The 26,454-nt window shown below is 40.0% G+C and overlaps 1 protein-coding gene across 1 annotated transcript in view; it reads right to left on the reverse strand.

Annotated features, from left to right (window-relative positions):
* FGF14 (fibroblast growth factor 14) overlaps nucleotides 1-26,454 on the reverse strand; it is a 718,038-nt gene that overhangs the window by 665,101 nt on the left and 26,483 nt on the right. The gene's annotated exons all lie outside the window — the stretch shown is intronic.

Consider the following 26,454-nt stretch of genomic DNA (forward strand, 5'->3'; position numbering starts at 1 on the left):
GCCACAGCGGTGAGAGGCCCGCGTACCGGGAAAAAAAAAAAAAAAAAAAAAAAAGTAAATCTTGATTAAGAATAGAAACACAGTATAAACTGATGGTTACCAGGGGGTAAGGCGCAAGGGGAGGAAGGAGAAATTGGGAGATTGGGATTGACATATACACACTACTATATATAAAATAGATAACTTATAAGGACCTACTGTATAGCACAGGGAACTCTGCTCAATACTCTGTAATGACCTATATGGGAAAAGAATCTAAAAAAGAGTAGATATATGTATATATATAACTGATTCACTTCGCTGTACACCTGAACCTAACACAGCATAGTAAATCAACTATACCCCAATGAGTTAATGCCCTCTCCCAGGGCAGAGGCCATTGAACAATTTGCACATGTGAAAAAACATACCTGTTTTTTCAAGAGGCACCCTTTTTTCAGCCCAAACTCGTAACTTTGGCACATTTCCACACCAAGGAGAGGCTGGGGCGAAGTATCTCTGTTTTGAAATACACATGCTAAATTGTTTTCCTTATAGTAATATGTTCTGACCTTGTGGGACTATGATTTCTCCAAATATATTCAAGTTACTTGGTGCAAAAATAATTAGCTTTCAGAGATGTCAGTGTTTACTTAAGAGGGAACATCACGCTTCTTTACCAGATGCTACAATTCAGAATCTTTCCAGTTTATCCTTCCTGATAAATTAGGTTGCATTTCAATAGTTTTAACTTTTCTGAGATGACTGTATATTTTATTTCTGCAGCAGTGTGCAGTAACCCCAGATTTAGCATGTTTTAATCCATTAAAATTTTTATATGTTTACACTAAAAAAAAGAGAATAGAAACCTAGAGAGTTCAAAAAAAAAATAGAATATCAGTGGCCAGCATAGGGGTCTGGCTGCTTAGAAGGGTGGGGTCGTCTGAACTGGGCTGGTGGAAGGAAAAAAGTGGCACAGACAGGGAAGCCTTACCAGGAGGGAAGGCGGCAGGGAAATGCTGAAAATTGTGTTCCTGGGGAATTGTGTTGTGTGAGCCCCTCCCTTATTTTGCCTGCCTGGGAATGGTCCGCAATGCCTTTGTGCCTGTATCTGACAGCCCTGTATTCCAGAACACAGAAATGGAAACCTTTAAAAAAAAAAAAAAAAAAAAGTGCACCTGGACAGATGGCCTTTTATAACTTGTCTCCCGGGGGAGACTCTTACTCACTGGGTCAGCAGCCTGAGTCAGCCCTGAAGAAAACGTGGCCTTAGGAAGTGAACAACAGATTGAGGGTAATTGCTGCCCTGGGGCCTCACAGAATTTAAGAAGGACTAGGAGTCTGCATACCTCTAACTTGGGGAAATGAGCAGACAGAAAGCTAAACACTGAAATTTCCCATGAAGAGCACTGATAAGGACCAGCTTCCTTAAACAAACTTTTTTTTTTTTTTAATTTTGAAACAATCTCAGACTTAAAGGAAAACTACAAGTACAATTTTTTTCCTGAAGTATTGAAATTGGGGAGTGGGTTGCTGACCTGATGCCCTATCACCACTGTATACTTTCGGGTACACTTCCTATAAAAAAGGACATTCTCTTACATAATCACAGCTCAGTCGGGAACTTAACATTGATATATATTACTATTTTAGTTTTTAGAGCAGTTTTAGGTTCACAGCAAAACTGATTGGAAGGTACAGAGTTCCCACACACACCCTGGTTCCCACACATGTGCATAGCCTCTCCTACTGACAGCATCCTGGCATTTGCTATAATCCGTAAACCTACACTGACACATCATCATCACCCGAAGTCCATGGTTTACATTAGGGTTCACTCTTGCTGTTGTGCAGACTATGAGTTTTGACAAATGTGTAATGATATGTACCCACCATCACGGTATCAAACAGAACAGCTTCACTGCCCTAAACATCCGCCACGCTCTGCTTATTCATTCCCCAACCAACCCCAAGAGCCCACTGATCTTTTCACTGTTTCCATCGTTTTGCCTTTTCCGAAACTGCCACATGGTTGGAATCATAGAGTATGCGGCCGTTTCAGACTGGCTTCTTTTCACTTAGTAATATGCATTCAAGTTTGTTTTCTCCATGTCTTTTCATAACTTGATAGCTCGTTTCTTTTTAATGCTGAATACTATTCCATTGCCTGGATGTACCACAGTTTATTTATCCATTCACCTACTGAAGGACACCTTGGCTGCTTCCAATTTGGGGCAATTATGAATAAAACTATAAACATGTGTGCACACATTTTTGTGCGGATGTAAGTTTTGAACTCTTTGGGGTAAATACCAAGGAAAGCAATTGCTGGATCATATGGTAAGAGTATGTATAGTTTTTTTTTAAAGAAGTCGCCAAACTTGTTGCTTATCGTTGACCGTTTATGTTGACTTCCTGTTTTGATTTTACATACAAGGTTGTAAAGAGAATTTTGACACCCAAGAGTTTCTCTAGAGTGTATTCTAAGAATGGAATTAATGTCACACAGGCTTTGTGAATAACTGTACCAGATAGTACCTAATTGCATTCCAAAATGATTGTAGCAACTGACATCTTTTATACCAGGAGTGTGTAAAAATCGCCCGTTACCCCACATTCTCACTAATGAATATTAACAGACTTCTTTGCTTTTTCCAATCTAGTGATATAAAATGGTATTGCATTGTTGACTTAATCGGCATTTTCTGATTACTCATAGGATTGAGCATCTTTCCATAAGTTTATTGGACATTTGTATTTCCTTTTCTATACAACATCTATTAATGCATGTTACTAATTTTTCTACTGAGTTGACATTTTCTTACTGGTTTGTAGCTCTTATGTGTCCTGATTACTGATGCTTTATTGGTTTTATATATTGTAAACATTTGCTGCCAGTATGAGTTTTTACTTTCATTTTCTTTGTAGTGTCTTGAACTGAAGTTCTTGTTTTAATTTCATCAAACTTATCAATCTTTTCTTCTATGTTGGCATTTTTTGTATCATGTTTAAGAAATTCTTCCCTACCTCTCCGTCCTAAAAAGATTTCTTGTATTTTCTTCTAAAACTTTCCATACTTGAGTATTTAATTTTGTGAAAGGAATAAGGTAATAATCCACTTTCAGTTTTTCTTTAGATAACCAAGTGTCCAACACAATTTATTAATAGTCAGTTCTTTCCCCAGCAATTCAGAATGCCTGCACAATTATAAAGAAATTTGCATATATACCTCTTCTCATTAGGCCATTTGCCTATGCCTGACCATAATTACATGATACTGATTACCACGGCTTTACAGAAAGTCTTCAAATTTTGTAGAGTAAGCTTCTCTATCTTATTCCTCTTTAGAGGTATTTTAAGTATTCTTGGACCTATGAACTCGAATCTAAATTTTAGAATCAGTTTGTCACCATCCTCAACAAATCCCATCGGAATTATTATTGGAATTTTATTGGATTCTACCTCCATTAATATCTTTATGACAGTCAGTCTTTCCCTCCATGAATGTGAATTATCTTTCCAATTATTAGTTGTTATCTAGTGTCTCCCAGTACAGTTTAACAAATTTGTCCATACAGACCATGCATTAATTGTGTTAGATTTATGCCAATGTACTTTACATTTTATTGCTTTAAAAATGACCTCTATCTTTTGTTTTTAATTAACCTTTCAATTTGGAGCTAATTGTACATTCACATGAAGTGAGAAGAAATAATACAGAGAAATATTGTATATGCTTCATCTAGTGTCTCCTAATGGTCACATCTTGAATAACTATCTTTTTTTATTGGCCGCACGGCTTGCGTGATTCCCCATCAGGGATCGAACCCATGCCCCCTGCGGGGGAAGTGCAGAGTCCTAACCATTGGACTGCCAGGGAAGTCCCTTGCATAACTGTTGTACGATAATACAACCAGGAAACTGATGTTGATAAAATCCATGCATCTTATTCAAATTTCGCAAATTTTACATGTGTGTATTTAATTCTAAAAAATTTTATCACCTGTGTAGATTCATGTGACCACTATCATATTCAAGACACAGAACAATTGCATCACCACAGGAACTCCTCGTGCTATCCTTTAGCAGCCACCACTGTCTCCTTCCTACCCACTCTCCAACCCCTCTCTAACCCCTGGCAACAACTAATCTGCTCTCTACAACGTTGCCGTGTCAAAAACGTTACCTGAATGGAGCCACATACCATGTAAGCTTCAGGGATTGGTTATTTGACTCAACATAATTTCCTTGAGAGCCATCCAAGTTGTTGCACATATCAATAGTTTCTTCCTTTTCATTGCTGAAGTGTTCCACGGTATGAATATACATATATTCAACCATTCGCCCATTGAAGGACACTTTCATTGTTTCCAGGGTGGGGCTATTATGAATAAAGGTTTCATTCCTCTGGAGTAATGCCCAAGAGTGCAATTGTTAGGTTGTATTGTAAGCACACATATGTCCTTATAAGAAATAGCCAAGCTGTTGTCCGTAGTATGTCTGCACTACTTTACATTGTGTTTGTGAGATTAACCGAACTTGATCATGTTGTATTCTCATATTTATACGTTACTGGTCATTTTGGATAACCTCTTATTGATTTTTTAAAAAAAATTTTACCCTTCATTTTGTTAAACAAATTCCAAATTGCTATTTATATTCTGTCTCTGATGACGCCAAAATCCGAAATGTTGGAATCCTAACCTAATTTTGTTGTTTCTGCTGAATTTCATTCATTGTGATTTATTTCCTGGTGTGTTTGATGTTTTTTTTTTTTTTTATTAGGAGCTCATATTTAGTTGATCTTAATCTGTGGGGAAACTGGAGGCCATACTTGAGGATGATTTCCCTCCAGAAGGATTGCGTTTGTCTCTGCTGGGAGTCAGAGGTACAACCTGCCTGGGATGCTTTTAGCTCCTTTCCAGTGCCCCAAGTTTAATTTAGGACTCAAATTCCATTCCCCCAAGTTGCACTTATTTCATACCTTGGTCTCCCAATTAAAAGTAGATATTGATAGGATAAAGTAAGCAGGGAGTGGCTTGGGACCATGGCATGGCACCAACAAAGGAGGTAGACCCGGTTGCAGTCCCTCAAAATGTACATTGAGCCCTGCATAGGAAGAGGCAGAAAAAAAAAAAAAAAGTATGAAGATTCAGTGTAGAAAGGGTTCTGTAAGACCCAACTTGGGAATGAAAGGTTTTCAGAGGCAAACTAGTACCTTCTTTCAAATGTTACCTAAGACCAACCCTGGAAAAAGCCCTATTTGGCAACTTTCAGATATTTGAAAATCTCCTTTCCAATCTTACTAAGAGTATTAAAATAATGAGACCTTGTTTTGCTAGAATCCCAGCCCATCTAAACTGAGTCATGTCAGTTAAACAGCTACTTTAGGTAGTGAAGCTGTTAAGTAATGTTCCCTGAGACCAGTGTGAACTAGAGCAGTCTCCATTTACGGGGTTTGTAGCCCAACTTTTCCAAGAGGCCACAGTTACTTATCCTGAGCTAGAGGATATTTCCATGCACAAAGAGTGAGCCAAACCTATATACTATATACGTATATATACTATATATATATATATATATATATACTATATATATACTATATTAAGTGGCCTATTTCCATGTCTAACAATCCTTTTTATTGCATAAGGATACTGAAACATAAACAAAAATGTAAACTCTTGCTTATATAACCCTCACCAAGTGGCAGAAGCCTGGGTCTACCAGCGTTTAAGTATTTCTATTTTGAGTATTTTCAAACATACATAAAAATAGAGAGAACAACACCATAAACTCCCATAGACCCATCACTCAGAGTTAAACATTTATCAAGATTTCTGTCATACTTAGTTTACCCCTTTTGAGGTTCTCTTGTTTGTTGTGTTTTGTTGTTTTTTTGAAATGGGTTGTTGTTTTTGTTTTAGCTAAAAACTTTTAAAGTTACAGATGCGCTATTTCAACACTAAATCGTGCAATATTTACTACTACTATTATGAGTCAATAAAATTATCTCCCATAAGCACAATACCATTATTGTACCTAAAAACTTTAACACAATGCAGGCTGCATAGTAAGGATTTTTCATAATTTTTTCAACCCGTCCTCTATAGAGGATCATTTGGGCTATTTCTAGTCTTCTGCTTTTATAAGTAATTATCGGACCTTTCATGACTAAATAATTCCTAAAAGAACACAGAAGTTTAATTTTGCTTTGAGGCTCCTCCTTCGAATATATGCTTGTTTTGCACATTCAAGTCCCCCTCTATGTAACCTGCTCTGGATTTTGGTAGGAAGAGTAAATATATTTATTGAGAGTATTTCTTGAAATGTGCTAATGTGTTTTGGTTTCATTGTGTGAAGATGACTGAAGTCAATGTCAGACAGACAAATGTGGCCCCCAAAAAAACATGTACTTTACAAATAGAAAGTAAACCCAGCCTCTGGTCATCCTAAAAGAAAATGTAGTTTGGATTCCTTCCCACTGATTTTTAAAAGAACAAATTTTGGAATGTTCTCAATTTCCTTACAATCTAACATTTACTGGTTTCCATTTCCGTGAGTTATTTTTAATCAAATGAATCTTTTGAATATCTGAGTCAGTGTGAGGTCAAGTGGCAAATTTTTATATTCACCATTTGTTCAGTGAAATGGAACTTCTAAAAGACAGTAAATCACTCTGTCATTTGAAAAGTGAGCTAGAAGAAAGATAATGGGAGTGGTAAGAAAAATTATAAAATACCAAATATATTCATTGCAATTCATTCATGAAACAGAAGAGAACCAATTTCAATCTTTGAAGCATAATTCCAATATAACCTTTCTTTTCTTTCACTCGAGCTCAGAGAACCAACCTCAGCTCAAATGTCTCTAAATATAGAAAATCAGTTTAACTTGGGAATATCAGCCTGTAAAATGTTAGCAGCCTTTTTTTAAGTTTCTGAAGTCCCAGTTTTCACATGTACACTCCATGTCTAGTAAAAAAAGGTGAATATCATCGACTCTCATTTGCCCAGGGCAGGGCCTCCTTGCTCTCCCTGCCCTGTTCTCTAACAGAATCCATCAGAGAGCAGAACAGCCTGAGGAAAAGCCCAGGCCCTGGAGTTGGGCAGAGCTGCCTTCCAGCCCTTACTTTGACACTTACTGGCTGCATGACTTTGGATAATTTATTTACCTTCTCAATATTACTTGTGCCACTATATAAATTTGGATTATAATACCTGCCTTCTAAGGTGTGGGGAGAACTGAATTGAGTGATTCTCAAACTTCATTGTAATTTAGCATCACCTGGGAAGCTTTTAAAAACCCAGATGCTCAAGCCTCATCCTAGACCAATAAAATCAGAATCTCTGGGGGACACCCAGGTATCAGAATTCTTTGTTAAGCTCCCCCAGGGATTGTATTGCGCAGTCAAGTTCAAGAACCCTATCGCTCTGGTATATATAAATATCTAGTATACTACCTGTCCCTCAGCAGACTTTGTATGTGGTGACTGACTATTATGGCCTATCAAATTTCAAAACGCCTTCTTTCTTTCCATTTTCTCATCTGGGATGTCTCCAGACTGTTAAAGTGGGTGAAATTTGATATTAGAGCTTCCGTGCTCTCATCTTCATCCTGTTTTTCCCTTTGAGATTTCCCTTTCCTTTCTTATCACCCATTGTCTCCTTTAATAAAACAGCCATCTAAGGAACAATATTCAATACCCTGTGATAAACCATAATGGAAAAGAATATGAAAAAGAATGTATGTATATGTATAACTGAATCACATTGCTGTACAGCAGAAATGAACACAACATTGTAAATCAACTATACTTCAATAAAATAATTTTTTTAAGGCAAAAAAAAAAAATAGCCATCTCATACCCCCCAAATTAAACATGCCAAGAGAGGGTAGAAAGTTAATCTCTCCACGTAGAATTTCATACTGCCTGGCCTCAGAAAGCGAGATGAAGATCCAGGGCTCATCTTGGTGACATCTCAATAATAATCCTTGTCACTGCTTACTGTACTAGGATAACCACGGGGTTAAAGTTTATGATTCACCATTTCCAACTCTACTCAGTGACACGGTGTGGCTGTTTCGGTTCCTTTTTCATACAATTCCATATTTTTATTCCAGTTCTTCTTTGTGCAGTGCAGTAAAAATTGTCGTGGTTAATTTCACATCACCATTGTCATGGGCACCATGGCACGTGGCCAAACCGACACTGCAAGCATCTGACTTGAGACACATCCATTCCCAGGGTTGCCAGACTGTGGTTTGTTTGCTTTTGACTGAAATGAAAATATAAGTTAATTAAGATGAGAAGATAAGTGATGAGTCTGTCCTTAGAGAATTATTGCTTCAAGAACACAAGTTGTAGTATTGCTGCACGCATGAACCAACTCGTTTTTATACTGACGGGCTTTATAAATGTGTGTCAACCATCCTCGGTAGACTTCTCACACAAAGGTGAATACTTTTCTGCAAGGCTTATTAAATCAAGGCAACGATTGAAAATTGACAGATGAAAAGCTGAACCTCCCAAGTAAGCCAAACATTCGAACTGAGCAATATGAAATTTCAATCTCTGCCTCTTTAACATCTACAAAGTCTTCTATCAGTTTGTAGCTCAGACTAATAACACAGATCGATGACAAAGTTTCATTCTTGTTGAGCCATCTCCAAGTCCGTGAAGATGAGGTTTTGAGGGAAGGTGTACAGCAGCATTTAGTTTCCATTGTTCTGTGTTTGCTGTTCAACTGCTTCAAAGAGTAGTCGACATGTACACACTGCTATATTTAAAATAGATAACCAACAAGGACCTACGGTATAGCGCAGGGAACTCTACTCAATACTCTGTAATAGCCTAAATGGGAAAAGAATTTGAGAAAGAATAGATACATGTATATGTATAACTGAATCACTCTGCTATGCACCTGAAACTAACACAACATTGTTAGTCAACTATACTCCAAATTAAAATAAAAATTAAAAAAAAAAACACAAAAAACCATTAAAGTTGCAACATATCTAAAAAAAAAAAAAAAAAAAAAAAAGAGTAGTCGACATTCATATCCATCATTTCGCAGCTCAGCTCCCTGCAATAAGTGGATATAAGAGGAAACCAAATTTTAACTCAATGTCTAAGTACCTTTGTTTTGACTGCCTCCTCTTCACCCCATAGGTGAGGGAGGGAATCTCACCCAACGATTTCAACCCAACTTGTAACACCCGAACTGGACAGATGGGACTGACAGTAGTTTATTAGTCACATACACTCCCAGCCGAAAAGAAGAGGACGCCGTGCCATGCAGGGCCACCCTGGAGGTGCGCTCCGGAACAGGGTGACCCACCAGAGGCGGGGAGAGGCAGGTTTTGTAGTAACGAGAGGGTGGGTGAGCCCGGTTCCAGGGGGAGGATGAGATTGGCTCGTTTGAATAATTCCGGGGGTTGTCAGAAACCTGCTCCTCAGCGATAAACAAGCCCTGTGCCCGGCTCCTGCAAGGAGTGAAGTTGTTTGGCTGGGGGACCCCATCCGGGGGAGCAGAGTAGGAAACGTGCAGTTCTGCCACTCAAGGTCCTCCCACTTTTCCCCACATGTCAAGCGCACGATACTGAGCTTTAACTTCAGGTCATATTCCAGGGCCTTATACCTTGAGGGCTGTCCAGTCACTTGATGGGATAATGAGAGGGCGAGGTGGCCAGGGGCGGGCACTTCCTTGTTTAACTGTGTCTCTTTCCCATTAAGTTGGAAACTTCCCGTGGACAAGGGCTGCGTCTATCCATTAGTTGATTAATGTCTTCATCAGCTCTCGAAGATCCTCTGCACTTCACCGTTTTATAAATCTGATTCGAGGGGGCTAGTTCAGCTTCATGTTGACAGAGAGAAAACATGCTAACTTCACTACCTTGTCATCTTCAATTCTGCAGCATCGCCGAATCCCATCCTACTTCATAGAGCTCCCGGGAAAACAAATGCTAAGTTTCAATCTCTTCATATTGTTTTTTGACATGCCTGTTGAGAGTCCTTTAAGAGCTACGAAAATGAAAATACAACCTCGGCAGAAACAGAGAACAAAAAGAGCCAGTCTCTAGCCAGTGAAAGTGAGAGTGATTGTGTTGGCTGATACATGCCAAGAACCCTTTCCTTCAGGGCTCACTGCAGATGTCAGGAGTGGTACACTCTTCGGTGCCGCTCTCTTCAATGTGTATAATTCTGGAAAATGAGTCAGCCGGTTTGCTTCCCCCTTACTCCCTCTTTAAAATTCAAAGGCAAGGCCCAATCCCAAATACTGTTTCTTAAATGTTGACTCAAGAACAAAATATACTGAGAGACCATTGTTTAAAGTGAATCTAGCAAAAGCTGCCCAGAAAAGAAGTAAAATAATGGACCCCAATATCCAGGTGGCTTTTCTGGTGCATCAATTGGATTAAATCCTATCTAGTAGCCACAAGCTTCCTTCTCATATATTGTAATTTTTCACTATTTTGGCTGATACAATTTCAATTAATAAAGTACACATGACACAGCAGCCACTTGAAAGTGATTTCAGTGAGAAGAAAATGACCTGTAATGAACTGTTTCAACCGAGATTAGAAAATATTTCACTCTTGACAATTTTCCCCCTACTAATTAATCCCTAGTGGAAAGAATTCTGAAGACTTGAGTCTCCATTTTATAAGCTATCTGGGCTTGGAGATCACAATCTCTCCAAGCTTCAATTTCCTCATCTGTGTAAAGTGGGGACAATAATACTTGTCTTGCCAAGTCATCTTGCAAAATAAATGAGATAGTACCCCTGAAAACACTTTGCAAAGTACAGAATGTTATGTATAAATGTAAGATACTATCAGACCACAAGTTCTTTGGGATTTTCATTTCATGCGTTTTTCCCCCCTGAATCCTCCAGTTATTTTTCGGTCGATAAGTGAAATAAAAACTAAAGTGTTGCTATTACTGCTGAAGCTGATCTCTGTAATTTCACTGCTCCTACACGGGCAGCCCAAATGCAATCTCCAACTCCAAACCCCGACTCCAAACAGAACTCGTCTATGGAATAATGAGAAGCCTGGTCTCCAGACCCAAGTACCTGGATTAGATTCTTGTTCTGCTGCCTCCTTGCTGTGTAGCCTAGAACACACGTCATTTAATCTCTCTGAGCCTCCGCTCCCTTTACCACAATATTGGAATCATAATGGCTTCTCCTTCATAGCTCTGATGGGCGTAAATGGATTCACATATGTTGTGTATCTAGACAGTGCCAGACACGTGCTAAGCCCTCAGCGTATCTGGTGGTTATTAGCTGTATTACCTCCAGACCCTTTCCGCCTGCTTCTCCCCCGACCTGGTACCCTACTATCCAGCAGGTTTCCTGTTTCCCTGGGGAACCCGAGGGCTACAGCCTCCTATGCCGCCATCTTTCTGATATCATTCCTCATTCCTCGATTTCTAATCCATTTTCACTTCCGTCTCCTCTTTCTTCTTTTCTTTCTTTTTCTTTTTTTTTTTTGTAATCCCCTCTTCTCTAATCAGTGTCACCTGGCCCCAAGTGCTTTTCAATTTAACAATGCTTTGTAAAGATACTCAGATACTTGGGGTGCACAAAAATATTGCTAGTCAAGGTTAAATGGTATTTAGAATTGACATGAAATGAAGGTAGTCCAATTTAAAAGAGAATTACACTCTTCCAGGGTAGTCTCTTAATATTAGGAATCAATATTTAGACAAACGGCATCTCTTACTGAATGCTTAGCTAGATTTGGAAAGAAACTCTTAGTTTCTTTATGGTTTAATCCAGAGATGTCCCTGTATAACCAGAATACTCAGTAAGTGGTACACGAATGATGACACTAAAGCCAGGGCCAGCTATGCAATCTTCCAGGTCCAACGCACGTTGAAAACGCAGAGTCCCAGCTGAATGGGGGAGTCAATCTTCCCTTCCCACCAGGTCCTCTGCCCCGACCCGCGGCCGGCCACCGACCCTCGGGGACTGCAGCCTCCTCCCAGGACACGCTCGGGACCTACATGGGCAGCAGGCAGTCCCTGGAGGGGGTGGACCAGAGCGCCCAGTGCTGCTTGCCTCCCAGACCCCTCAGGTGCGTGCGGACAATGCCCACCCAGGTGCCCACATCCAGGCGCCCAGCCGGGGAGAAGGCGATGGCAAAACGGGGGCTTCCTCCCAACCAAGCCGTCCTGTCAGCTGCTGCCTCGACTGAGGGTGGGCAGGTAAGAGGTAACCAAGAACCCATCCCAGGAAGGGGGAAGGAGGTGAGACAGGCAGAACCACGTGGGAGCCAGTCTCGAAGCCCCCAGCACGTGCTCCCTTCAGAACACAGGTTCAAAGATAGAAGTATTAAGAATTTCAAGACAGCAATTCCCGAGCATTATACCCCAAGCACGGAGCTCTTCTGAGTGAGTTCAGTGCAACTGCACTTGTCACTGCCGAGGCAATGTAGTTAAATGTCAACTGAAAAGGAAAATAAGTATATTATCCATCAAAGCTAACGTTCTCACTACTCAGCCATAAAAAAAAAAAAAAAAAAAGAATGAAAGAAGGCCATTTGAAGCAACATGGATGCACCTAGAGATTATCATAGTAAGTGCAGTAAATCAGACAGAGAAGGACAAATGTCACATGATATCACTTACACGGGGAATCTAAAATATGATACAAGCTGACTTATTTACAAAACAGAAACAGATTGACAGATATAGAAAACAAACTTACAGTTTCTACAGGGGAAAGAGCAGGGTGGGGATGAATGAGGAGTTTGGGATTAGCAGATACACACGACTACATATAAAATAGATAAACAACAAGGACCTACTGTAGAGCACAGAGAACTATGTTCAAACCATAATGGAAAAGAATGTGGAAAAGAATATATAAAAGAAATGTACAAAAGAAACTGAGTCACTTTGCTGCACACCTGAAACTAACACAACGTTGTAAATCAACTCTACTTCAGTAAAAAATTAAAATTTTTAAAAAGCTAAGATTCTATTTCTATTCTTATCAGTCATTAACTAGTGTTTACTCAGTACCTACTGAGCCTTGTGTTGGAATTAACTAGGATTGCTGCATTTTAGAAAGATGGAATCCAGGTACATACTTAATCGCATGAAACAACCTTTCTCGAATAATATTGGATTAGGATACTGATGATGAGAAAAAGGAGGAAGAAGAGGGGGTGGGAGAAGAAGGAGGGGAAGAGGAAGAAAGAGGAGGGAAAATAAGAGGGAGAGGAGGGGAAAGAGGGAGGGAGGAGAGAAAAGTGGAACAAGGTGGAAAGACCAAACAGAGCTCATATTTTTAGTAAATCCCAACAATTCCTACTAATTTCTTCTTGCTGATAAAATATCATATGTCAATTAGGCATGATTAGACAGAATTCAGACAGAATCATGTCAATTGTTTATGTCATTAGTCACATAACTAGTTTAACTCGCTCTGAGTTTTCCTATTATAAAGCAAATATAACACAATTTACTGAAAGCATTTTACCAGGCTTTAAGAACACCACGAGCTATTACATTTGTTTCCTAGGCATATGTTTATGCAATTTTACTTGCATAGTGTGTTTAGCTTGTTTTTTTTAAAAAAATACTTAACAATGATGTTTCTGCAAATGTTCTTATTTACAGGTTGAGCTGTAGTTATAAAAACTCATTTTGTTTGCATCTGACTTTCAGAATTTGTAGAATGACATTTATATTAGCTACGCCCCAAAATGAGTTATGTTTTACTGCTGCTATTACTATTATTGGCTCTAAGCAAGACAGAAAATCAAAGTTAATCTAAAGAAGCTACAAAGATTTTTTAAAAATCTTTGTTTTATTGGAGTATAATGTGGTGTTAGTTTCAGGTGTACAGCAAAGTGAATCAGTTATACATATACATATATCCACTCTTCTTTAGACTCTTTTCCCATCTAGGTCATTACAGAGTATTGAGTAGAGTCCCCTGTGCTATACAGTAGGTCCTTACTAGTTCTCTATCTTATATATAGTAGTGTGTATTCTTAAGGATGTCCATTTTATGTGTTACTTGTAATGATCTTCTTGAATACTATTAAAGTACCAGTCCAGTAGTCTGCTCTGCCTTTCCAGTTTTGATATTAATTTATGACACAGAAACACATTTTTAAAAAACTTTTTCCTTACCCTACAAAGAACTGTGACTGCTGGGTGTAGGGGAAGAGCTCTGATGACTGTTTGTTGAGTGCCTACCATGAGCTGTATATCTTCTAAACATCATGTGATAATATGACACTCACAAGAGCCATTTGATGTAAATGCTACTCATCCCCACATTTTCTTGTTTAACAGATGAAAAAACTGAGGTTCAGGTGGATTAAGCAATTTGACCAAGGACGAAACAATCCCTAAGTGGATTCAATCCATTCCTGAACGACTCCAAAACTGTTGCTATTTCCTATCTGCGAGGCTGCCTTCCTTCTCATGGTGGATAAACTTTCTATTTCATGCTGTGAGACAGTTGTCAAACTTTCAGTGTGAAAAGAGGTGCGGTACACATTTAATAAGCCTCAGCGTTTTCCGAAATAACCTTCCTAACATCCCTGATTACATATGCGTAAGTTTTGACGTTCTTTCATGGAGCTTGAATTTAGGGGCTCGAATCATCAGTACCCTCAACTCAAAAACAACAGTAGTTTAAGCCTTTGGAGTCTCTGACGTTGGTTCTACTTGAGTCACGGTGGGGGTAGGGTGGAGGGGGTGTTGGTCTAGGTTCATCGTGGCCATCTGAGGGGCTAGGACCCTGAAGACGGGAAGCTTGCCTGGCAAATTAGAGTGTCCTGCTTTATGACGAAGGATTGGAAAAAGACGGGTGGTGGCGCTTCCACTGTTATCCACCAACAGGACAGTTGGATCTTCTCCCCTCGTTCCATAAGTGCCGGGGAGTGAGTCTTCAGATCTGTCGGAGCATGGGAGCCAGTTAAAAGAGAACCAAAACGGGTGGTTTCTGATTCCCTTAGCTAACATAGGAGCCATCCAGAAGAGCTGAAGTTTCTTCATGTATAAAATAAATAATTTGGACTGTGATGCCTTTAATTTTCTCTAGCATACGGTGCCTAATACAGCACCCAACAATACACTAGGAATTAGAATTTTGAGGAAGTAAATGTCTGAGATTTTCAATGTTTTGAAACGAGAAATTTTACTTCCCAATAACTGTTTTTAAATGTTAGAAATGATCCGTATGTTCTACAAATATCTACTCTACTAAAAAGCTCAGGGAAAAAAATTCTTTGCAGAAAAATCACTTCTATAGTTTATGTATTAAGAAAATCTATTTTGAGGAAAAAATTGCCAGTCTTCCATTCCTGGCAACGTGAATGACAGAACCAGATAAATTGCATATACACTCTGACAAATTTTTCAGAGATCTATCACTGTATTATTTAATACAGTTAAACAACAAGGAATCTACCAGGAAATTGTGCAGTCAAAGCTATGAAATGTGTGGATGCAAACCCAGTCAGTTTTAGAGGAAATCTTGAGCTATGAAACTCCAAGTCCTGATCTATAAAACTCAACCACACACCGTGAATACACAGAGGTAGAGGTACCCAAACTGCCAGAAGGCAAAGGACGAAAACGTCCAACAAGATTTTTTCATTGTGTAAGTGTTTATTACAACACAGATTTTAGGGAAAGACACTTTGTTTTTTTAGCAGGAAAAACACTTTTTCTTAATTATAATAATTCCTATTAGCATCGTCTGGTAGATCTCAAGGCATTTAAATACGCTCTGTCAGTGTAAAGACTATATAAGCTGTATTAAATATTTATTTAATATAGTAATTAATAATATTTTTTGAATCACAGATCCTTTGAGGGAGGTGATGAAAGCTCTGGATCAAATTTTCAGGAAAATAAGCCAGTTGTGCCCCAAACTGAAGGTGATCCATGGACCTCCGGTTAACAATCGTGTAGCTGCAAATATCCAGGAGCTACTCAGATCTTTAAATATATAGATATTTACTGTATATTATTTAACATAGTATAATATAATATATATTTATCTTCTGCAACAGAATAGTTTGAGACTATTTTGCAAAGGGAATCACATTATATAATAATTTATTACAAAATTAAAATGACCGGAAATAAAAATGATTTAAACTTTATTATCTAACTAGCAGGGTTTCACTGATCTCTGATGGATAGTGTAATAATATAATAAAAACCAGTAAACAAAGAGAAGAATATTTTCATAATGAGCAAATTTAGAATATATTAGGATTTGAGGAAACTTCTTTTCATGGAGCATAATATATCAAATTACCATGAAACAAGAGAATATAAAACTTCTTAAAAATTCAGTTTGCTTACTTTAGCAAAAATGACTTCAGGATGGTCACTAGTTTTCCACCCTTTGCTTGACTGTGACATTTGTCAAATTTTAGGGGCAAGGAACCATTTTTTCATTCATTCACTTTGTCAAAAACATCCCGTTCTCTGCCATGAAAATATGGACCGTCCAGGCTCAAAACTCTCTTCAAAACCCGACCTTTACCTTAGTGCCATGTGCTGCTGCAGAAGAGCAAGAATTCCTTCCAAGAAGAAGCTTCGAGAAAGGAGGATCACCATATCTGGCACACTTGTGGGTGGAAATACAGGTTCTTCAAGGAGCTGCTTTATCTGCTTCAACTTTCTGTCTTTCCCCCGTGACAACTCTATGGTGACTCACTCAGCAAGGAGGTGACCGAAGACACGCGTGCGCACGTGCACGCGCGCGCACGTGCACGCAGCACATGCACGCACGCGCACGCGCACGCACGCACACGCACACACACACGCGCGCACGCAGGCACACGCGCGCACGTGCACGCACACGCACGCACACACACACACTATAAGGTTCCGGAACACCAGCCTTGCACACAGTGCACACTGTGTATGATGGTCTGCAGAAGCCAGTGCTTTTTCCTGCAAAGAGCAGCTGCTCCATGTTTTTGCAGGGAAATGAAATTCTTTTCTTGTTGCTTTTCCCCCTGTAAGTTAGAAGCAAACACTTGCCACCTGGACTCTTTCTGGTCTTCAGCTTCTGTCTGATGCTAAAGCAAGCCCGGTAGGCCAATGGATAAAAAAAATATGCTTCTAAGACCCAGACTAAAAATAAGAGTTAGGCTTGTTCATGTTTTACTCATATTACTGAAACAAAGCCTTAACCACATTACAGCTTTACAATTTCAGGACCAGCCTTTCAAAATCAGGGAGGACAGCCAATCGAATTGCCTAATCCTGGATGCATATTTCTTTCTTTGAATTCTTCCAGTAATCGTACGTATAGCACTTTAAGGTGCCCTATATCATCAGCGTGTTTGTAGCTGTGTGACTTATTAACCAGATTATATAACATCTCTCTGATCATTATACACATCCTTTCCTTCCTCATACATCCAAGGTCCTTAGGAATGTGTCCATCCTTTTGTTGAAATGAGCGTCAAATATGTGATTTGCTTTTAAATCTATTTACAAACAGCACGTGGATCATAGACTTTAATTTCTCAAGCTGGTTGAGCAGAATTAAGAATATACAATTCTTTATGATGAGTACCTGAAAGGTCACATAAGACACTCAGCACAGTGCATGCAGGTATCCTGCAGGACCTTGATCAGTTGCTATTTTGGTTGTTATAGTCTACTCATCAAGCTCAGTAAGTTATAGGAGTTCAGTAAGTATTTGGCTGGATAGATGCGTCAATGATTGAAGAGAGAGTTATCTCAGCCCTGCAAACAGATTTTTTGAAAATAATTGCCTGGCATCAATAAATTAATTAAGCTTTGCTTGAGAGTTTTCCATACACATCAATATTAGAACAGAGGAAGATTTTATGGACTATACACTCCACTCTAGCGAGGTTTAAAAGTTCACACTAGTCCTGGGACTTCCCTGGTGGCGCAGTGCTTGGGAGTCCGCCTGCCAATTCAGGGAACATGGGTTTGAGCCCTGGTCCGGGAAGATCCCACACGCCGCAGAGTAGCTAGGCCTGTGCGCCACAACTGCTGAGCCTGTGCTCTGAAGCCCGCGAACCACAACTACTGATCCCACGTGTGGCAACTACTGAGGCCCCTGTGCCTAGAGCCCGTGCTCTGCAACGGGAGAGGTCACCGTCGTAAGAAGCCCGCGCACCGCAAGAAAGAGTAGCCCCCGCTCGCTGCAACTAGAGAAAGCCCGAGTGCGGCAGTGAAGACACAACGTAGCCAAAAATAAATACATTAATTAATTTTTTTTAAAAAAAGTTCACACTAGTCCTGATAGCTGCGTGTCTTCTATTAATCCAGACCAAGACCTACTCTTTAAAAATCATTGATTAATGTGATAGACGACTCAGTAGGAAATGTGATCAATGGAAACTTCACTCCGGATTCTCAAGGGACCATAAGAACTCATTCACTAAAGGTGAGGTGAGCCTAGACCCTAGTACACTATTTTCTCCAACTGACGAGAACCTGATTTTTAACACAAAAATACATAATATGCCTATGTCTGCATTCATTTAAGTGCAAGAATAAGGAAATATAGAACGTATTAAGTATATACTGCTTACATTATAAGGAAAGTTAAGTATAAGAATAAAGAAATAAATGCAACCTGGGTTGATGTAGGTCATGACTAGAGACCAAGCAGTTGATTGGGAAGACGTTGAAAACTTAATTGCTATTATAAATAAATATTGTTAGTTTTCTACTTCATTTGAGAAGGGCAAGGTTTTACCTCACCTCAGGTATTAAAATAATATTGAGTGGGCCTTGATGTCTAGAGGAAAAGATGTTTTCATTTTACTACCATGTGAAATTATAGCTTATTTTCCTTTATTCCCTGATCTATTTATTTGATCGATATTTACTGAGTACCTACTAGTTGATGGGAGGGTAGCTTGTAACCAGCCCCTTATATGCGTGGTTCTTACGTGCTGTGGTTATTGAATTGGCCAGATCTTGTTATACCGTGGGGGCAGAAAGATGAACAGTATGTAAAAGGTAACATTTCACAGGAAACAGGAAGTCATTCATTTTGAGAAAAGGGATCTTTCTGAGCCCAGAAATCAGAAACAAACAGGAGGCTTTAGTTGGGCAGAATTCAGTATAAAATACTATGCCTGGAAGACTAGAAAGGTCCCTTGGCCTGAATGTGCTACAAATCAATACAAAGGGAGAATCTACTTTCTTTCTGCAAATTCGTTGGTCCTGGTTCTACATAAGGATTCAGAATAAATGTTAGGGTCCCGTGTTGTTTGTGTACGTCTCCTTCGAGACCTCAGCTTATCACTAGCAATCATCAGTGTGTAGGCAATGAGAGGAGACAATGTCTTGCATACAGTTTGACCAGTTATATTTGGAATGCTGCTGGAACTCAGAGGAAAAGTAAGTGATACATTGGGTTGTGTCGGGATGTCATTACTGACATGGGATTTGAAGGCTGAACAGAATAAAGTAGAGACAGGCTAGGAAGCAGGAACAGCATCAGTAAAGGTCCAGAGGTGTAAAAATATTTGTTTTATTCGGGGACCGATAGTGAGTAGTCTGATGTGGCTAGGAAACAAGGAGAAGAAGTAAGATTAGCAAAACAGCTGTTAATGCCTTTAATAGTGGAAAAACACCTTCCTTAAAACAGAAGTTTTAGATGTGGGACCTTGAACAAGCACCCTAACCATTTAGGACCTCAGCGTCCTCAACTACAACAGAAACAAAGGAAGGTAGAGAATCTCCAAGACTCTTCTCGGTGTGAAACACTCAGTGATTTCGGAGACAATCAAGTGAAAAATGTACCTTAACATAGTGCAGATATTTATTCAACAAGTTTTTGTTATGTCATAAACTACACAGCACAGTGGGGAGAAAAGGAATGAAACCAACACGGAGGAGTTTTGGGGCAGTGAGAATGTTCTGTATGATTCTATAATGATGGATACAGGTCATTCATTACACATTTGTCCGAATCCATAGCAGGTACAACACCAAGAGTGAACCCCAAAGTAAACGATGGCCTTTCGGGGGATAATCACGTGTTAGCGTAGGCTCATCCGTGTTCTTTGAGGGCCCAGTGGTAGGAAGCACCTAGAGTGCCATTTTGCTGATGTCACCCTGTCCAGAGCCCTGCGTGGCCCCTCCTCAGGGTCCTTCTACAGCAACTAACATTTGAGTGCCCTTGCTTCTGGAATGGGGCCTATGAAACTGCCTTTTAAGCAAATATCTCAATTTACTCTGAGGCAAATAGCCTGTGAGCCACACGGTGAAAAACGTTTCAAACACAACGCCTTCAAGTCAGACATGTCCCTTTGCTTTTTGGATAGTACAATAATTCCTGCATTAAAGACGAACACTGAATAACAAAACTACTCCTTATCTAAGATACATTAGGACATCCTGTCTTCAGGCCAAGTCTGAGTCCTCTATCATTAACTGTGATTGCTAAAGCAGAGCGGCCTCAATTCACCCAGCACATGCCAAAGCTATTACCAATACTAGATTGCTAAAATCGTTACCATCATTGGGGAGAGGAAAGAGAAATAAATGGGCCTTTTCAAGCAAGGAATTAATAAGGGCGAATGGCATCACTTGCCAGGAAAATAAAAGCTAATCCTTACGTCAAAAGAGGCTTCACAAAGAAGCGTGAAGCCGAAGCTTGCCAGTGACAATTAGATATCAGCAATTCTACCATTATCCAGTTAGCAATAGGGTAAGTTCTCAAAAATGTGTTCCCCACGCCAACAGCATTAGCATCCTCTAGGACCCTGCTAAAAAAAAAAAAAGAAAGGTAACTTCTCGGACCCCTCGCAGCCCCCCTGAAGGAGAAGCCCTGGGGATTAAGCCCAGCAATCTGCATGGTAACAAGAGCCTTCTGACAGACACAGTGAGTGCTGGTGAGGATGTGCGGAAATCGGGACCTTTGCACTAACAGTGGCAAATATAAAATGGTGCAGCCACTGTGGAAAGCAGTGTGGAGTTCACTCAAAAAGTTAAAAGTACAGCGGCTTCCCTGGTGGCGCAGTGGTTGGGAGTCCGCCTGCCGATGCAGGGGACGCGGGTTCGCTCCCCGGTCCGGGAAGACCCCACGTGCCGCGGAGCGGCTGGGCCCGTGAGCCGTGGCCGCTGCGCCTGCGCGTCCGGAGCCTGTGCTCCGCAACGGGAGAGGCCACGACAGTGAGAGGCCTGCGTACCGCAAAAAAAAAAAAAAAAATGAAGCCTTTTTTGGGCTTCCCTGGTGGCGCAGTGGTTGAGAGCCCGCCTGCCGATGCAGGGGACGCGGGTTCGTGCCCCGGTCCGGGAAGATCCCACGTGTCGCGGAGCGGCTGGGACCGTGAGCCGTGGCCGCTGCGCCTGCGCGTCCGGAGCCTGTGCTCCGCAACGGGAGAGGCCGCAACAGTGAGAGGCCCACGTACCGCAAAAAAAAAAAAAAAATGAAGCATTTTTTGGGCTTCCCTGGTGGCGCAGTGGTTGAGAGCCCGCCTGCCGATGCAGGGGACACGGGTTCGTGCCCCGTTCCGGGAAGATCCCACGTGCCGCGGAGCGGCTGGGCCCGTGAGCCGTGACCGCTGCGCCTGCGCGTCCGGAGCCTGCGCTCCGCAGCGGGAGAGGCCGCAGCGGTGGGAGGCCCGCGTATCGGGAAAAAAAAAAAAAAGTTAAAAGTACAGCGGCCATATGATCCAGCAGTCCCTCATTTGGGTATATATCCAGAAACAGTGGAATCAGGATCTTGAAAAGTTATCAGCACCCCCACCTTTCATTGCAGTATCATGCATAACAGCTGAGATGCGGAAACAACCTAAATGCCCATGGACAGATGAATGGAGAAAGAAAACGTGGCATATACATACAATGGAATACTATTTAGTCTTTACATAGAAGGAAATCGCACAATATGCAACACCGTGAATGAACCTTGAGGGCAGAATGCTAAGTGAAATAAGCCAGTTACAGAAGGACAAATACTGAATGATTCCACTTACATGAGGTATCTAGAGTAACCAAAGTCAAAGAAGCAGAGAACAGAATGGTGGTTTCCAGGGGTTTGGTGGGAGGGGGGAAAATGGTGAATTACTAATAAATAGGCATAAATTTTCAGTTAAGCAAAACGTGTAAGCTCTAGAGATCTGTTGTACAACATCGTACAACCTATAGTCAACAATGTATTGAATTGTGCACTTAAAATTTTGTTGAGATTAGATCTCATGTTAAGTGTTCTTATTAATACAAAATAAAAATCCCCTGGTGATTCAGATACAGGCTAAACTTTGAGAACCCCTAGTGTAGAGAGAAGTCGGGAGCCAGCTATTTCGCTATCATGCTACGACTGAGAGTAAAACAAACAAACAAACAACAAAGCTAAACCCAAGTAGGTAACAGGAAAGGAGGTAAAAAGCACTAAGAAAAAAAAACAAAAATAAAAACTCCAACACAAATCAGATTTACATTAAGGAATCTGGTTATTTTCAGACAGCTGAACCAGATGTTTAACCTTTTATAACATCCTACACCTCCCTCTGGTCGGTGTCTGCCCCCCAGTGGAAAAATCCTTCAGTTCAATTTAATTAGCATGACAGTTTACAAAGCGGGTTCATACACATTATCTCATTTGATCCTCATACTAATCCATGCACTAGGCAGGGATTATTCCCATTTTGTAAGTGAGACAACTGAAACAGATTAAGAGATCTACATGAAATCACACAACTTTTAATCAGCAGAGCCAGAACCTGAATTCCAGACTTTTGTCTCATTCCCTAATCCATGCTGCCTTTCTGTCGACTCAACTTACCTACATTCAGGAAATTCCCCCTAAAGGATTTCGTGCAGAATTTCTCAGCCTCGACACAACGGACATCTGGGGCTGGCGAGTTCTGGGGTGCTGTTTGCTGGGGATGGGGGGTGTCCCGTGCATTGCAACAAGTTGAGCCGCATCGCTGGCCTCTAACCACTAGATGGCAGTAGCACTCTTCCCCCAAGTTGCGACAACCCAAAATGTCTCCAGACATCGCTAAATCCCTCCAGGACCAGGTGGGGGGTAAAAATCACTCCTGTTGAGAACACTTGATTTAGTTTAACTAAGCCTCCATCACAATCAGCTGAGAGCTTCTTAAACTTCAGATAGCTGAGCCCCACCCCCTGAGCTGCTGATTCAGTAGGTCTGCTGCAAGACCTACTAGTATTTGCATCTCTAACAGTTCCCAGGTGAGGCTGATGCTGCCGATTGAAAACCACCTGTCTGAACCATTTGTGAGGTCAAAAAGTATATCCCTTAAAAAAGATGTTTGCTTTTTTAAAATACTTCGTTACAAAACAATGAATTGCCTTGATCCACAGCCAGCAGTTCTATATACAACACACCTTCCTGTACACCCACATGAGGTTTCCATGATTAATACATGGCCCTTGAATATTATTTAAACAAAAAGTACTCTGATGCTACTGACTGGAAAGCCCTCATACTTCTTACTTCCTACATCTCTATATGAAATTTTAAAATTTATTAGATCTTCAAATCCCTCTTGTGACACAGGAAAGACAACACTCTAGCTTTTTTTGCCTACCACAGAACTAGAGTTAGCAGGCCAGATCAAGAGATGAAATGAATAATTCTCTCTCAGAATTATGGGAAGGATCATAGTTTATAATGAATTTAAAGTGCTCTCTGTGTGAGAGAGAGAGAGAAATTCTGAAGTCCCGGGTGTAGAACTTTTGATAGATGTTATTCAGAAGATAAAGCAAATCTGTTTCTGAGGATACAAGATTCTTTTACATCGCTTCCTGGATTTTAAGGAACTATTAATATGTCTCATTCAAGATGTCAAAATCTACCCTCTTAGTTTCCTTTAAAAGTAGATTTTAAAATTATTTTAAGGAGTTTTAATTTAATAACTCAGATTTATCTTTAGAAATTTGAATCAAAGTAAGATTTTTAAGGAAGTTTTAAGAGAATAAGTTGGCTTTTATTCAAAAATTTTAGAGCTTTCTAGTGATAAGGAAATTGCCCATCGTAAATACTCTTGAAACAGTAGGAAGGCCAGGGAAGGGGAATTATCCCCTATTATGTGCATTTCATGGCCAGTCGACACAGGCAGACCTCAACTGTCCAGCAAGTTGGTTTTCAAGGAGTGCTGAGACAGCTAAAGGTTTGAAAAGAAAACATTCCTCTAAGCCCTTGATGGTTAAAATAGAGGCCACGGGCCAGGGGCAGGAGCATGCCCTGGGAACTCGTTAGCAAGGCAGAGTATCAGGCCCCACCCCAGACCCACTGAATCAGAAGCTGCATTTTAACAAGATCCCGAGGGGGATTCACATGCATTAAAATCCGAGAAGCACTGCCTAGCAAAAGCTGGCGATTCTTCAAAATAGAGCTATTAAATAGGAAAAAAACCCCGAAATCTTGGAGTTTAGAAAAGGCCAGAATCGAATGCTTTTATAGAGGAAAGAAAACCAGACCTATTCCAGAAGCTCACAAATGTTTAGCTTTAAGCTATATTAGAACTGTTTTATTGAAGATGCAAAACTTCTCTGAATTTTTAGAAACTAAATAATTAATATGGGGGTGTCTGTAAATAAAAGAATGTTACTTTTTCTTTTCATATGTACTCTTTTGAATAAAAAATACAAAGGCTATAGCTAAGATTCATGGAGAATATTATAGTTAACAGAATTTTTAAATTGAAGTATAGTTGACTTATTGTATTAGTTTCAGGTATACAGCATATGATTCTATTTTTTATCGATATTCCATATAAAATTATTATTAAATATTTTCTATATTCCCCATGCTGTACATTACATCCTTATATCTTATTTATTTTATACCTAGTAGTTTATACCTCTTAATCCCCTTCCCCTATCTTGTTCCTCCTCCCACCCTCTCCTCACTGGTAACCACTAGTTTGTACTCTTTAGCTGTGAGTCTGTTTCTGTTTTGTCATATTCATTCATTTCTTTTACTTTTTATGTTCCACATATAAGTGAAAACATACAGTATTTGTCTTTCTCTATCTGACTTATTTCACTAAGCATAATACCTTCCAGGTCCATCCATCTTGTTGCAAATGGCAAAATTTCATTATTTTTATGGCTGAATAATTTTCCATTGTATATATATATATATATATATATATATATATATATATATATATATATACACCACATCTTCTTTATCCATTCATGTGTTGATGGACACCCAGGTTGCTTGGTGCTTGTAAACAGTGCTGCTATGCGTGTATCTTCTTGAATTAGTGTTTTTGTTTTCTTCAGATGTATACCCAAGGAGTGGAATTGCTGGGTCGTATGGTAGTTCTATTTTTAATTTTTTGAGGAACCTCCATACTGTTCTCCATAGTGGCTGTATCCATTTACATTCCCACCAGCAGTCTATGAGGGTTCCTTTTTCTCCATATCCTTGTCAGCACTCGTTATGTGTTGTCTTTTTGACAATAGCCATTCTGACACGTGTGAGGTGATGCCCCGTGGTTTTGATTTGCATTTCCCTGATGATTAGTGATACTGAGCATCTTTTCATGTGCCTCTTGGACATCTGTGTGTCTTCTTTGGAAAGATTCCTGTTCGGGTCCTCTGCCCATTTTTTAATTGTGTTGTTTGGTTTTTTGATATTGAGTTGTGTCAGTTCTATATATATTTTGGATATTAACCCCTTATCAGACATATCATTCGCAAATATCTTCTCCCATTCTGTAGGTTGTCTTTTTGTTTTGTTGCTGGTTTCCTTCACTGTGCAAAGCTTTTAAGTTTGATTAAGCCCCATTTGTTTATTTTTACTTTTGTTTCCTTTGCCTGAGGAGATAGATCCAAAAAAATACTACTAAGACCAATGTCAAAGAGTGTACTACCTAGGGCTTCCCTGGTGGCGCAGCGGTTCAGAGTCCGCCTGCAGATGCGGGGGACGCGGGTTCGTGCCCCGGTCCGGGAGGATCCCACGTGCCGCGGAGCGGCTGGGCCCGTGAGCCATGTCCACTGAGCCTGCGCGTCCGGAGCCTGTGCCCCGCAATGGGAGAGGCCCACGTACAGCAAAAAAAACCAAAACAAAACAGTGTACTACCTATGTTTCCTTCTAGGAATTTTATGGTTTCCGGTCTTACCTTTAGGTGTTTGTTAACAGAGTTCTTAAGATCTGATGATTTTGAACAAAATTTGCTTTAGAATTTGAGTCTAGGTGATTTTTTGGTTAAATTTGTCTGAACTGAACAGCTAACTGACTGTATTCATTCATATAGGCACACTGGCCATGTAATTTTTATTTCCTTGTTAAAATATTGTTTCACAGTTTTCTTTCCTTCCTCTTTATTTTAAAAGTGATATTCAGTAGATCACCTATACATAGATTTTGAAACATTCTGAAGTTATTATGAGAATAATTGATGAAGAAACAGTTGCTTATTTCTTCCACCTTAATAGAGAAAATAAAAGTGATGTTTGTGTAATGTGACTAGAAATTCTTTCATTGTGATGGTGCTAATTGA

The sequence above is a fragment of the Kogia breviceps genome, chromosome 16, assembly GCF_026419965.1.
Source record: "Kogia breviceps isolate mKogBre1 chromosome 16, mKogBre1 haplotype 1, whole genome shotgun sequence".
Classification (NCBI taxonomy): Eukaryota; Metazoa; Chordata; class Mammalia; order Artiodactyla; family Physeteridae; genus Kogia; species Kogia breviceps.